Source organism: Delphinapterus leucas, chromosome 7 (assembly GCF_059928025.1).
Source record: "Delphinapterus leucas isolate spDelLeu-1000000601 "Yukka" chromosome 7, BTC_Dleu_Yukka2, whole genome shotgun sequence".
Lineage (NCBI taxonomy): Eukaryota > Metazoa > Chordata > Mammalia > Artiodactyla > Monodontidae > Delphinapterus > Delphinapterus leucas.
The window spans coordinates 83114038-83126195 of record NC_143135.1 but is presented as its reverse complement, the minus strand read 5'-3'; the positions used below and the strand labels follow the sequence as shown (position 1 = coordinate 83126195).

The 12158-nt window shown below is 36.8% G+C and overlaps 1 protein-coding gene across 2 annotated transcripts in view; it reads right to left on the bottom strand.

Annotated features, from left to right (window-relative positions):
- Window positions 1–12158, bottom strand: part of CWF19L2 (CWF19 like cell cycle control factor 2) — a 199854-nt gene that overhangs the window by 163730 nt on the left and 23966 nt on the right. The window lies entirely within an intron of this gene.

The window sequence follows — 12158 nt, the reverse complement described above, 5'->3', positions numbered from 1 at the left end:
ATAGAGGGAAAATATCTCAACATAATAAAGACCATTTGTGACAAATCCACAGCTAACCTCATACCTGATGATGAAAAGCTGAAAACTTTTCCTCTAAAATCAGGAACAAAGGGGTTCCAAGACAGCGGAGGAGTAGGAGGATGTGGAGTTCCTCTCTCTCCATGGATGCATCAGGAATACATTTATAGATGCAACAATTCTCACAGAACACCAGCTATACACTAGCAGAAGACCTTAGACACCAGAAAGGACTATAAAGATCCCTGCATAACTGGGTAGGAAGAAAGAAAGAAGGGAGAAGGAGGAGGAGAGGAAGCGGGACAGGACCTGCATGCCAGTGGTGGGAGCTGAAGCAGGAGAGAAATTCCCTCATCCGGGGAAGCCCCCTCACCAATGAGGAAATCAGTTGGGAGAGAAGGGAAGCATTTGAGGCTGTTGATGGAGGGTGAAGCGACCGACCTGTGGCAGATGGGACAGAGTGAAAACTACACAGACAGTCTGTACTATGGCCCTAAGTGCCCCAGACTGGGATGTGTGTCCAACAGTGCACATGGGGGCTGGGAACTGGAGCATGGGGAATGGAGAGTAAACCCGGGGCAAGAACTGCTGTTGGCTGTGGGGAGATGGTGTGAGGGAACAGGAGGGAGGAAATGTCAACAGAGAATGCCTATGGAGGAAAACCGGAATGCCATGGAAGCAGGGCACTACTGCTGAGTCACATGCAAGGGGTGGAGCCACCATTGTAGCCAGTCTCTCCCCACATGCCAGTGCCTAGCACCAGACAATACAAAAGGCCCTGCCAGGGCTGGCCCTCATGAGCCTGTCGCTGGGCACTACAAAAAAACCAGACAGGGCTAGCCCTTGCACACCTGCTGCCAGGCACTAAAAACAGACTGACCAGGGCTGGCCCTCGCACGCATGCCACTGGGCACTAGAAAAGGTTCCCACTAGGGCCATATCTCTTGCGCCCATGGCCGCCAGCTCCCCCACGCACCTGGCGCTGCCAGGGCTCCCACTATCCAAGTAGCCATGCCACCTCCATGCCCTGTCCTCACCAGGACAGACCCAACTGCTCCAGGGAAGCCTCGGGAGCAGACTCCTGTGGGTGGCCCACACACATAGATGGGGATAAAACCACAGCTGAGCCCCAGGGGTGGGGCAACTAAAAAAGAGAAACAAAAATCTTTCCATCAGTTGCATAACTGGCAAATTAAATCCCCGTAATCAGCTAAATAGATACTGTGCCTATGGAATATCTGAAAAGACAATGAGTACTCCCACAAATGAAAATGGTCTAGCACTGACAGCTGTGGACTTTGGGGGCAAGCACACACATGAGTGGGGCCAGATCAGAGCCTCAGCTGTCCCCACAGGGCCCACAGAAGGTCCAGAGACCAGCACAGAGGCATTGGAGGGTCTCCTGAGGAGGCAGGGGTGGGCTGTAGCTCACGGCAAGGACAATAACAGGTGAGACCCCAGGAAAACATTATTATTACTATTAATTTTACTCAGTTTTGATTCATTCTGTTGTTAAGTCTGTTGTTTTGTTTTTTTCTTTTTCTTTGTTGTTGTTGCTATTGGTTTGGGGTTTTTTTTTTTTACTTTTATTTAGTCTCAAGGTTTTTTTTAACATACTTTTGATCTTCTTATATTTCTACTTTTACTTTGCTTTTCTGTTGTTCTGTGCTTTTTCATCATTTTTTAATATATTTAAAAAATTTTTTTGTATTTCCATTTTCCCTTTGCTCTTCTGTTCTGTGGGCTTTGTACCCATTTCTATTTTTGTTTTCTTTTTTTTTGCGGTACGCGGGCCTCTCACTGCTATGCCCTCTCCCATTGCGGAGCACAGGCTCCATACGCGCAGGCCCAGCGGCCATGGCTCACGGGCCTAGCCGCTCCGCGGCATGTGGGATTTTCCCAGACCGGGGCACGAACCCGTGTCCCCTGGATCGGCAGGCAGACTCCCAACAACTGAGCCACCAGGGAAGCCCCCCCATTTCTTTTTTTTTGAATCATTTTTGTCTGTTTTGTTTTCTTTGCTTTATTCTTCAGTTGGCATTCTGCTTTGATTTTGGTATTTTGTTTTTGTTAGTTTTGTTTTTAATTGTTTAATTTTGCCTTGGGATTCTTTGGCTGTTCTCTTGTTTTCTGTTTTCTTTGGTTCTGTTTTTGTTTCTTCTGTGTGTGTGTGTGTGTGTGTGTGTGTGTGTGTGTGTGTTTGTTTCTTTGTTTTTGCTCATTTGATTTTGCTTTTACCAAGCCTACAAAAGCCACTGGCCAAACCTCACCCACTGGGGGCAGAGACCAGAAGAAAGAGGAACTCTGACCCTGCAGCCTGTGGAAAGGAGACCTCAAACACAGTAAGTTAAGCAAAATAAGAAAACAGAGAAATATCTTGCAGATGAAGGAGCAAGGTAAAAAGGCACAAGACCAAATACAAGAAGAGAAATAGGCAATCTATCTGAAAAGAATTCAGAGTAAAGATAGTAAAGATGATCCAAAATCTTGGAAATAGAAAGGATCGAGAAGATGAAAGAAATGTTTAACAAGGACCTAGAAAAACTAAAAAACAAACCATCAGTGATGAACAACACAATAACTGAAATTAAAAATACACTAGAAGGAATCAACAGCAGAATAACTGAGACAGAAGAATGGATAAGTGAGCTGAAAGACAGAATGGTGAAAATATAGCAAAAACTAACACACCATTGCAAAGCAATTATACTCCACTAAACATGCTAAAAACAAAAAAAAGAATGGTGGAAGTAACTGCCACAAAGCAGAATAAAGAAAGAACAATGAAAAGAATTGAGGACAGTTGCAGAGACCACTGGGACAACATTTAGCACACCAGCATTTGAATTATAGGGGTCCCAGAATTAGAAGAGAAAGTGAAATGGTCTGAGAAAGTATTTGAAGAGATTATAGACAAAAACCTAACATGGAAAGGAAACAGTCAATCAAGTCCAGGAAACGCAGAGTCCCATACAAGATAAACCCAAGGAGAAACACACCAAGTCACATATTAATCAAACTAACAAAACTTAACACAACGAAAAAATATTAAAAGCAGCAAGGGAAAAGGAACAAAAAATATAAAAGGGAATTCCCATAAGGTTAACAGCTGATCTTTCAGCATAAACTCTGCAGGCCAGAAGGGAGAGGCAAGATATATTTCAATTGATGAAAGGGAAAAACATACAACCAATATTACTCTATCCAGCAAGGATCTCATTCAGATGCAACAGAGAAATCAAAAGCCTAACAGACAAGCAAAAGTTAAGAGAATTCAGCACCACCAAACAAGCTTTATGACAAATGCTAAAGGAACTGTTATAGGCAGGAAAAACAAGAGAAGGAAAATACCTACAAAAACAAAGCCAAAACAATAAAAAATATGGTAATAAGAACATACATGTTACTTTAAATGTAAACGGATTAAATCCTCCAACCAAAAGACACTGACTTTCTGAATGGATACAAAAACAAGACCCTTATACATGTTGTCTACAAGAGACCGATTTCAGACATAAGGACACATGCAGACTGAAAGTCAGGGGATAGAAAAAGATATTCCATGCAAATGGAAATCAAAAGAAAGCTGGAGTACCAATACTCATATCAAATAAAATAGGCTTTAAAATAAAACTATTACAAGAGGCAAAGAAGGACACTACATAGTGATTCAGTGATCAATCCAAGAGGAAGACATAACAATTCTAACTATTTGTGCACCCAACATAGAAGCAACTCAATACATAAGGCAAATGCTAACAGCCATAAAAGGGGAAATCAACAGTAACACAATAATAGTGGGAGACTTTACACTTACACCAATGGACAAATCATCCAGAAAAAAAAATTAACAAGGACACACAAGCCTTAAATGGCACATTAGACCAGATGGACTTAATTGATATCTGCAGGACATTCGATCCAAAAGCAGAATAACTTTATTCTTAAGTGCACACAGAACATTCTCCAGGATATATCACATCTTGGGTCACAAATCAAGCCTCAATAAATTTTAGAAAATAGAAATCATATCAAGCATCTTTTTGGACAACAATGTGAGATTAGCTATCAATTACAGGGAAAAAAACTGTAAATAACACAAACACACAAATGTGCTACTAAATAACCAAGAGATCACTGAAAAAAATCAAAGAGGAAATCAAAAAATACCTAGAATCAAATGACATTGAAAGCACAAGGACATAAAATCTATGGGAGGCAGCAAAAGCAGTTCTAAGAGGGAAGTTTATACCAATACAATCCTACCTCAAGAAACAAGAAAAATCTCAAATAAACAAACTAATCTTACACATAAATCAACTAGAAAAAGAAGAACAAACAAAGCCCTAGGTTAATAGAAGGAAAGAAATCATAAAAATCAAAGCAGAAATAAATGAAATAGAACAATGAAAACAATAGCAAAAATCAATGAAACTAAAAGCTGGTTCTCTGAGAAGATAAACAAAATTGATAAACCATTAGCCAAACTTATCAAGAAAAAAAGAGAGAGGACTCAAATCAGTAAAATTAGAAATAAAAAAGAAGTTACAACTATCACCACAGAAATACAAAATATTGTTAAGAGACTACTACAAGCAACCATATGCCAAAAAATGGACAACCTAGAAATAACAGACAAATTCTTAGAAAGGTACACCCTTCCAAAACTGAACCAGGAAGAAACAGAAAATATAAACAGACCAATCACAAGTACTGAAATTGAAACTGTGATTTAAAAACTCCCAACAAACAAAAGATCAGGGCCAAATGGCTTCACAGGCGAATTCTAACAAAGATTTAGAAAAGAGCTAACACCTATCATTTTGAAACTCTTCCAAAAAATTGCAGAGGGAGGAACACTCCCAAACTCATTCTACAAGGCCACCATCACCCTGATACCAAAACCTGACAAAGATATCACACAAAAAAGAAGATTACAGGTCAATACCACCGATGAACATAGATATAAAAATCCTCAACGAACTACTAGCAAACAGAATCCAGCAAAACATTAAAAGGATGATACACCATGATCAAGTGAGATTTATCCCAAGGATGCAAGGATTCTTCAATATACGCAAATCACACAATGTGATACACCATGCTAACAAACTGAAGGATAAAAACCATATGATAATCTCAACAGATGCAGAAAAAGCTTTAGACAAAATTCAACACCCATTTATGATAAAAAAACTCTCCAGAAAGTGGGCTTAGAGAGAACCTACCTCAACATAATGAAGGCCATATATGACAAACCCACAGCAAACATTATTCTCAATGGTGAAAAACTGAAAGCATTTCCTCTAACATCAGTAACAAGCATGCCCACTCTCACCACTATTATTCAACATACCTTTGGAATTCCTAGCCACAGCAATCAGAGAAGAAAAAGAAATAAAGGAATAAAAACTGGAATACAAACTGGAAATGAAGAAGTGCAACTGTCATTGTTTGCAGATGACATGATACTATACTTGGAAAATCCTAAAGATGCCACCAGAAAACTACTAGAGCTAATCAATGAATTTAGTAAAGGCAAAGAACACAAAATTAATACAGAAATCTCTTGCATTACTTTATACTAACACTGAAAAATCAGAAAGAGAAATTAAGGAAAAACTCCACTGCAACAAAAAGAATAAAATACCTAGGAATAAACCTACCTGAGGCGGCAAAAGACCTGTATGCAGAAAACTATAGGACACTGATGAAAGAAATAAGAAATGACACAAACAAATGGAGAGATCCATGTTCTTGGACTGGAAGAATCAACACTGTGAAAATGACTAGACTACCCAAAGCAATCTACAGATTCAATGCAATCCCTATCAAATTACCAATGGCATTTTGAACAGAATTAGAGGAAAAAATTTTCAAATTGTATGGAAACACAAAAGACCCCAAATAGCCAAAACAATCTTCAGAAAGAAAATGGAGCTGGAGGAATCAGGATCCCTCACTTCAGACTATACTACAAAGCTACAGTAATCAAGACAGTATGGTACTGACACAAAAACAGAAATAGAGATCAATGGAACAGAAAAGAAAGCTCAGAGATAAACCCACACACTTACGGCCACCTGATCTTTGACAAAGGAGACAAGAATATACAATGGAGAAAAGACAGTCTCTTCAATAAATGGTGCAGGGGAAACTGGACAGCAACATGTAAAAGAATGAAATTAGAACACTCCCTAACACCATACACAAAAATAAACTCAAAATGGATTAAAGACCTAAATTTATGGCTAGACACTATAAAACTCTTAGAAGAAAACATAGGAAGAACACTCTTTGACATAAATCACAAGATCCTTTTTGACTCACCTCCTAATGAAACTAAAAACAAAAATAAATAAGTGGGACCTAATGAAACTTAAAAGCTTTTGCACAGCAAGTGAAGCCATAAACAAGACAAAAAGACAACCCTCAGAATGGAGAAAATATTTGCAAACGAAGCAAGTGACAAAGGACTAATCTCCAAAATATACACACAGCTCATACAGCTAAATATCAAAACAACCCAATCCAAAAATGGGTCAAAGACCTAAATAGACATTTCTCCAAAGAAGACATACAGTTGGCCAACAAATACATGCAAAGATGCTCAACATCACTAATTATTAGAAAGATGCAAATCAAAACTAATATGAGGTATCACCTCACACCAGTCAGAATGGCCATTATCAAGAAATCTACAAACAATAAATGCTGGAGAGGGTGTGGAGAAAAGGGAACCCTCTTGCACTGTTGGTGAGAACATAAATTGATACAGCCACTTTGGAGAACAGAATGGAGGTTCCTTAAAAAACTAAAAATAAAACTACCATATGGCCCGGCAATCCAACTACTAGACATATACCCTGAGAAAACCATAATTCAAAAGATACATGTAGCACAATGTTCACTGCAGCACTATTTACAATAGCCAGGACATGGAAGCAACCTATATGTCCATCGACAGATGAATGGATAAAGAAGATGTGGTGCATATATACAATGGAATATTACTCAGCCATAAAAAGGAAGAAAATTGGGTCATTTTTATTGATGAGGATGATCCTAGAGTCTGTCATACAGAGTGAAGTAAGTCAGAAAGAGAAAAACAAATACTGTACATTAAGGCATATATATGGAATCTAGAAAAATGGTACTGAAGAACCTATTTCCAGGGCAGGAAAAGAAATGTAGATGTAGAGAAAGGACTTCTGGACATGTGGGGGAAGGGGAGAGTGGGACGAATTGAGAGAGTGGCACTGACCTATATACACTACCATGTGTAAAATAAATAGCTAGTGGGAAGCTGCTGTATGGCACAGGGAGATCAGCTCGGTGCTCTGTAATGACCTAGATGGGTGGGATGGGGCAGGGGTTGGAGGGAGGCTCAAGAGGGAGGAAATATATGTATACATATAGCTGATTCACTTTGTTCTGCAGCAGAAACTAACACAACATTGTAAAGCAATTATACTGCAATAAAAATTTTTTTCATTAAATCAAGTATAAAAAAATAAAATCAAATCAGGAACAAGACAATGTCGCCCAGTGTCTCCACTTTCATTCAACACAGTATTGGAAGATGTAACGACATCAATCAGACAAGAGAAAGAAATAAAAGGCATCAAAATTGGAAAGGAAGAAGTAAAACTGACACTATTTGCCCATGACATGATACTATATATAGAAAACCCTAAAGTCTTCACCAGAAAACTATTAAAACTAAGAAATAAATTTTATAAAAGTTCAAAATACAGATTAGCATACTGAAATCTGTTGCTTTTCTAAATACTAGTGATGAATTATTAGAAAGAGAATTCAAGAAAAAAAATCCCATTTACAATTGAATCAAAAAAGAATAAAATACCTGGGAATAAACTTAACCAAGGAGGTAAAGGACCTATACTCTGAAAACTATAGGACAACAATGAAGGAAATTAAAGATGATAAAAGAAACAGAAAGATATACCATGTTCACAAATTGTTAGAATGCTATTATAATGTCCATACTACCCAAAGCAATCCCTATCAAAATACCCAAGACATTTTTCAAAGATTTAGAATTAATAATCTTAAAATTTACATGGAACAACAAAAGACCCCAAATAGCCAAGACAATCTTGAGAAAAAAGAACAAAGCTGGAGGTATCATGCTTGCTCACTTTAGACATTACTACAAAGCTACAGTAATCCAAACAGTACGGTACTGGCACAAAAACACACACATAGATCAACAGAACAGAATAGGCAGCTAAGAAATGAACGCACACACCGGTGGTTCAATTGATCTATGACAAAGGAGACAAGAATATACAATGGAGAAAAACAGTCTCTGCAGTCAGTGGTGCTAGGACAATGGACAACTATATGTAAAAGAATGAAATTAGAACATTCTCTAACACCATATACAAAGAATAAACTCAAAATGGATTGAAGACCTAAATGTAAGAACAGAAACCAGAAATCTCGAAGAAAACATAGGCTAAACACTCTTTCCAATAAATTGTAGCAGTATTTTTCTGGATCTGTCACCTCAGGTAAAGGAAAAAAACCCAGAATAAACAAATGGAACCTAATTAAACTTAAAAGCTTTGACACTGCAAAGGAAACCATCAACAAAAGGAAAGACAACCTACTGAATGGGAGAAAATATTTGCAAATGATATTTCTGATAAGGGGTTAATATTCAAAATATATCAACAACTCATACAACTCACTATCAAAAAAACAACCCAATTAAAAAAATGGGCAGAGACCTGAATTGACATTTTTCCAAAGAAAACATACATATGGCCAACAGGCACATGAAAAGATTCTCAACATCACTAATCATCAAGGAATTGCAAATCAAAACCACAATGAGGTACCACCTCACACCTGTCAGAAAGGCCATCATCAAAAAGACCACAAATAACATGTTGGTGACGTGGAGAAAAGAGAATCCTAGTACATTTCTAGTAGGAATGTAAATTGGTACAGCCACTATGGAAAACAATAAGAACTTTCCTCAAAAAACTAAAAAAAGAACTACCATATGATCCAAAAATTCCACTCCTGAGGTACATATTCAAAGAAAATGAAAAGACTAATTCAAAAAGATATATGCACACAATGTTCATAGCAGAATTATTCACAACAGCCAAGATATGGAAGCAACCTAAGTATCCATCAATAGATGAATGAATAAAGAAGTTGTGATACATACACACACACACACACACACACACACACACGAGAGGAATGTTTCTCAACCATAAAAATAAATGAAATTCTGCCATTTGCAACAATATGGATGGACCTACAGGATTTTATGCTTAGTGAAATAAGCCAAGTACTGTAGCTATTACTTATATGTGCAATAAAATGAATATATAACAAAACAGACTCACAGATAGAACTAGTGGTCACCAGCGAGGAAAGGTAAGGTCAAGAGGCTCAACAGAGGTAGGGGATTAAGATGTACAAACTACTATGTATAAAGTAAATAAACTACAAGGATATATTGTACAGCACAGGGAATTATAGCCATTGTTTTATAATAACTTTAAATGGAATATAATCTATAAAAATATTGAATCACTAAGGTGTACACCTGAAACTAATACTGTATATCAACCATACTTCAATTAAAAAATTAGATTAAATTAAAAATACAATAAAACTTTTAAAGACGTATTATAAAAACTGTAACCATCATTTGAAGAAAGAAAATATATGGATGTTTGAAAACTGGCTTGTCTCACTCATTAGTCTAGATGATTTACTTCTGTACACAATAATCTGAATTCTTACCTAAGCAAAAGTCAAAAATTACTACAGGTTATCATACATCAGGACTAAATCCAGGCATTTACAGAGCAGCAAAATAAATTCATGGGTAAAAGGATAATACTGTACAATTTCAAATACATTAAAAAAAAAAAAAGAAGCACCTACAGTTTCCCAAAAAGTTTATAATCTCATAAGGGAAACAGGATAAGACTATTAAACTACAGTGCTTTATAGAAAAATACAAGTACTATATACTACAGGAACAAATAAAGTGCTATGGGAACATAAAGGAAGCAGAGATATATTTCAATCAAGCAAAATAATAAAAACTTCATCATATATATCAAGTTAGGCCTTGAAGGATAAACAGGATGCAGTCATACAGGGATAGAGGGCATGTACTTAGAAAAATCCAGATGAACAAAAATTCAGAGACAGGAATTTGCAGAGAAATACAACAGAAATTAATTAAACTATTTTGGTTGAGATGCAGATCACCCAAAGGAAAGAGTCCAATCTAATGTGTTTGGACTCTATTTGCAGGTAGCATTTTGTGGTCTTTAAAAGAGAATAATAAATATAGCACCTTTCTTTCCAACCTAGGCTCTGAGCAAGTTAAGAAACATTAAAAAAAGCATAAGAAATAAAAGACAAAAATTACCTTTATTGCTAATGAAGGCTAAATTGGAATTTTTCTTTCAGTGAACAACAAATGCATCTGTTAACTGAACCCCACAATGAGGCAGATTTTCCCAGGTGTAGAATGCACTGAACCAACCCCCCACTTCATATCATTCCCCACACAATCTCTTCAAGCAGTCTGTTCCATAAGCAGGAAAGGCAGGGCTAAGCCAAGTACGCCCAGTTTATTCTTTGCAAATTTTCTAATAGAAAATGTACTTCATATCCTCAAAGACAGAATGAGAAAGGAGGGTGGCATGAAACACCACTAGCAGAGCTTCATCCACAGAAAAGGAAATACTACAAACAGCAAAGACACATTCCCCTTAACTTCAATCACTGAATATTTCTAAACAGAATAATACCATGACAAAAGCTGTAGTTTGAAAAAGTTAGTCTGACATCAGTTGTAGGATGCTGAAAAACAAAAACGTTATTGTAACTGCCCAGACAAGAATAAATTAGGGCCTGAACCATAATAATATTTTAACGTTAACCGGTTCTTAGTTCCAGGGGCTGTCTTCAGTTCACTTCATATATTAACTCAGCTCCAGTAAAGATGATATAAATGAGACAAAGAGGTGAAGACATACAACTAACAAATGGCATTTAAACTAGGAGTAGCAGCAGGAATGGAAAAGATGATTTAGATGCAAAAAAAAAGACAAAAATTACATAAGCAAATGAGCAAGTCAACAGACACTGACTTACTTGAATCAGAGAAGTTTATATAAGAATTTGTAAGAAAAGATTATATTAATTAGAAAAGCTGTAATTCAATGCTGGAAAGTTGGTAAGATAAGCATGACAAAGTACTACAGCTTCTTAGGAAAGGAAAGGTAGTTTTCTGTAACAGTATTTCTAAGAAAAACTAATCACTATTTCAATGTATTAAAGATGCTCAAGAGTTTACTACATTCCGTTGTTTGATATAGAGAACAGACGAATATGTGCAAAACCAAAGATCATAAGCCAGGACTACCTGAACATACCAGACCATTCATGCCCACAAACAGCAGACCATGATTTCAGAAGAAAGCATGTAATCACAATGGGTAAAATCAACTTCCTGACTTCATGCAGCTCCTCCTTCTTGCTCTACTACCCACTGGTTACACCCCTTTGGTACTTTCCCCCTAACTTCTTCAGGTCTAACTCAGAGACAAAACAGAACTTAGTAAAGATATTCCAAAAACCTCTGGCCCCAAAGTTCCAAATGGGCAGCTACTTAATTATAAAGTCAATACAGTTTACCACACCAACATTTTCAGAATTAAAATCAAACTGGGGAAGAAACAAAAACACAAAACATTGATCACAGGACTTCATAATCACTCTTTCATATTTTTCATTTATTTGTGCCTCTATGTTGCATTCAAATTCTTGAATTTGATAGACTAAATTCTTAAAGACTATCTTCTTGTTCACTAATTCTGTCTTCAGCTGTATTCAGTTTGTTGCTTCACCATTTTACAAGTTTCTAATTTCAACTCTAATATTTTTCATTTCTAATATTGGCTCTTTCTCAAATCCACCTTCTTATTAAACTTTTAACCCTTATTCATATTTTCTATACCTACTATTACTATATAAAGCTATTAAATATTCCAAAAGATAAAGGTTTTATGAGTCTGTTTCGGTTGTTTATTGTTTATTGTTTCGGTTGTTTATTGTTTATTGTTTCGGAT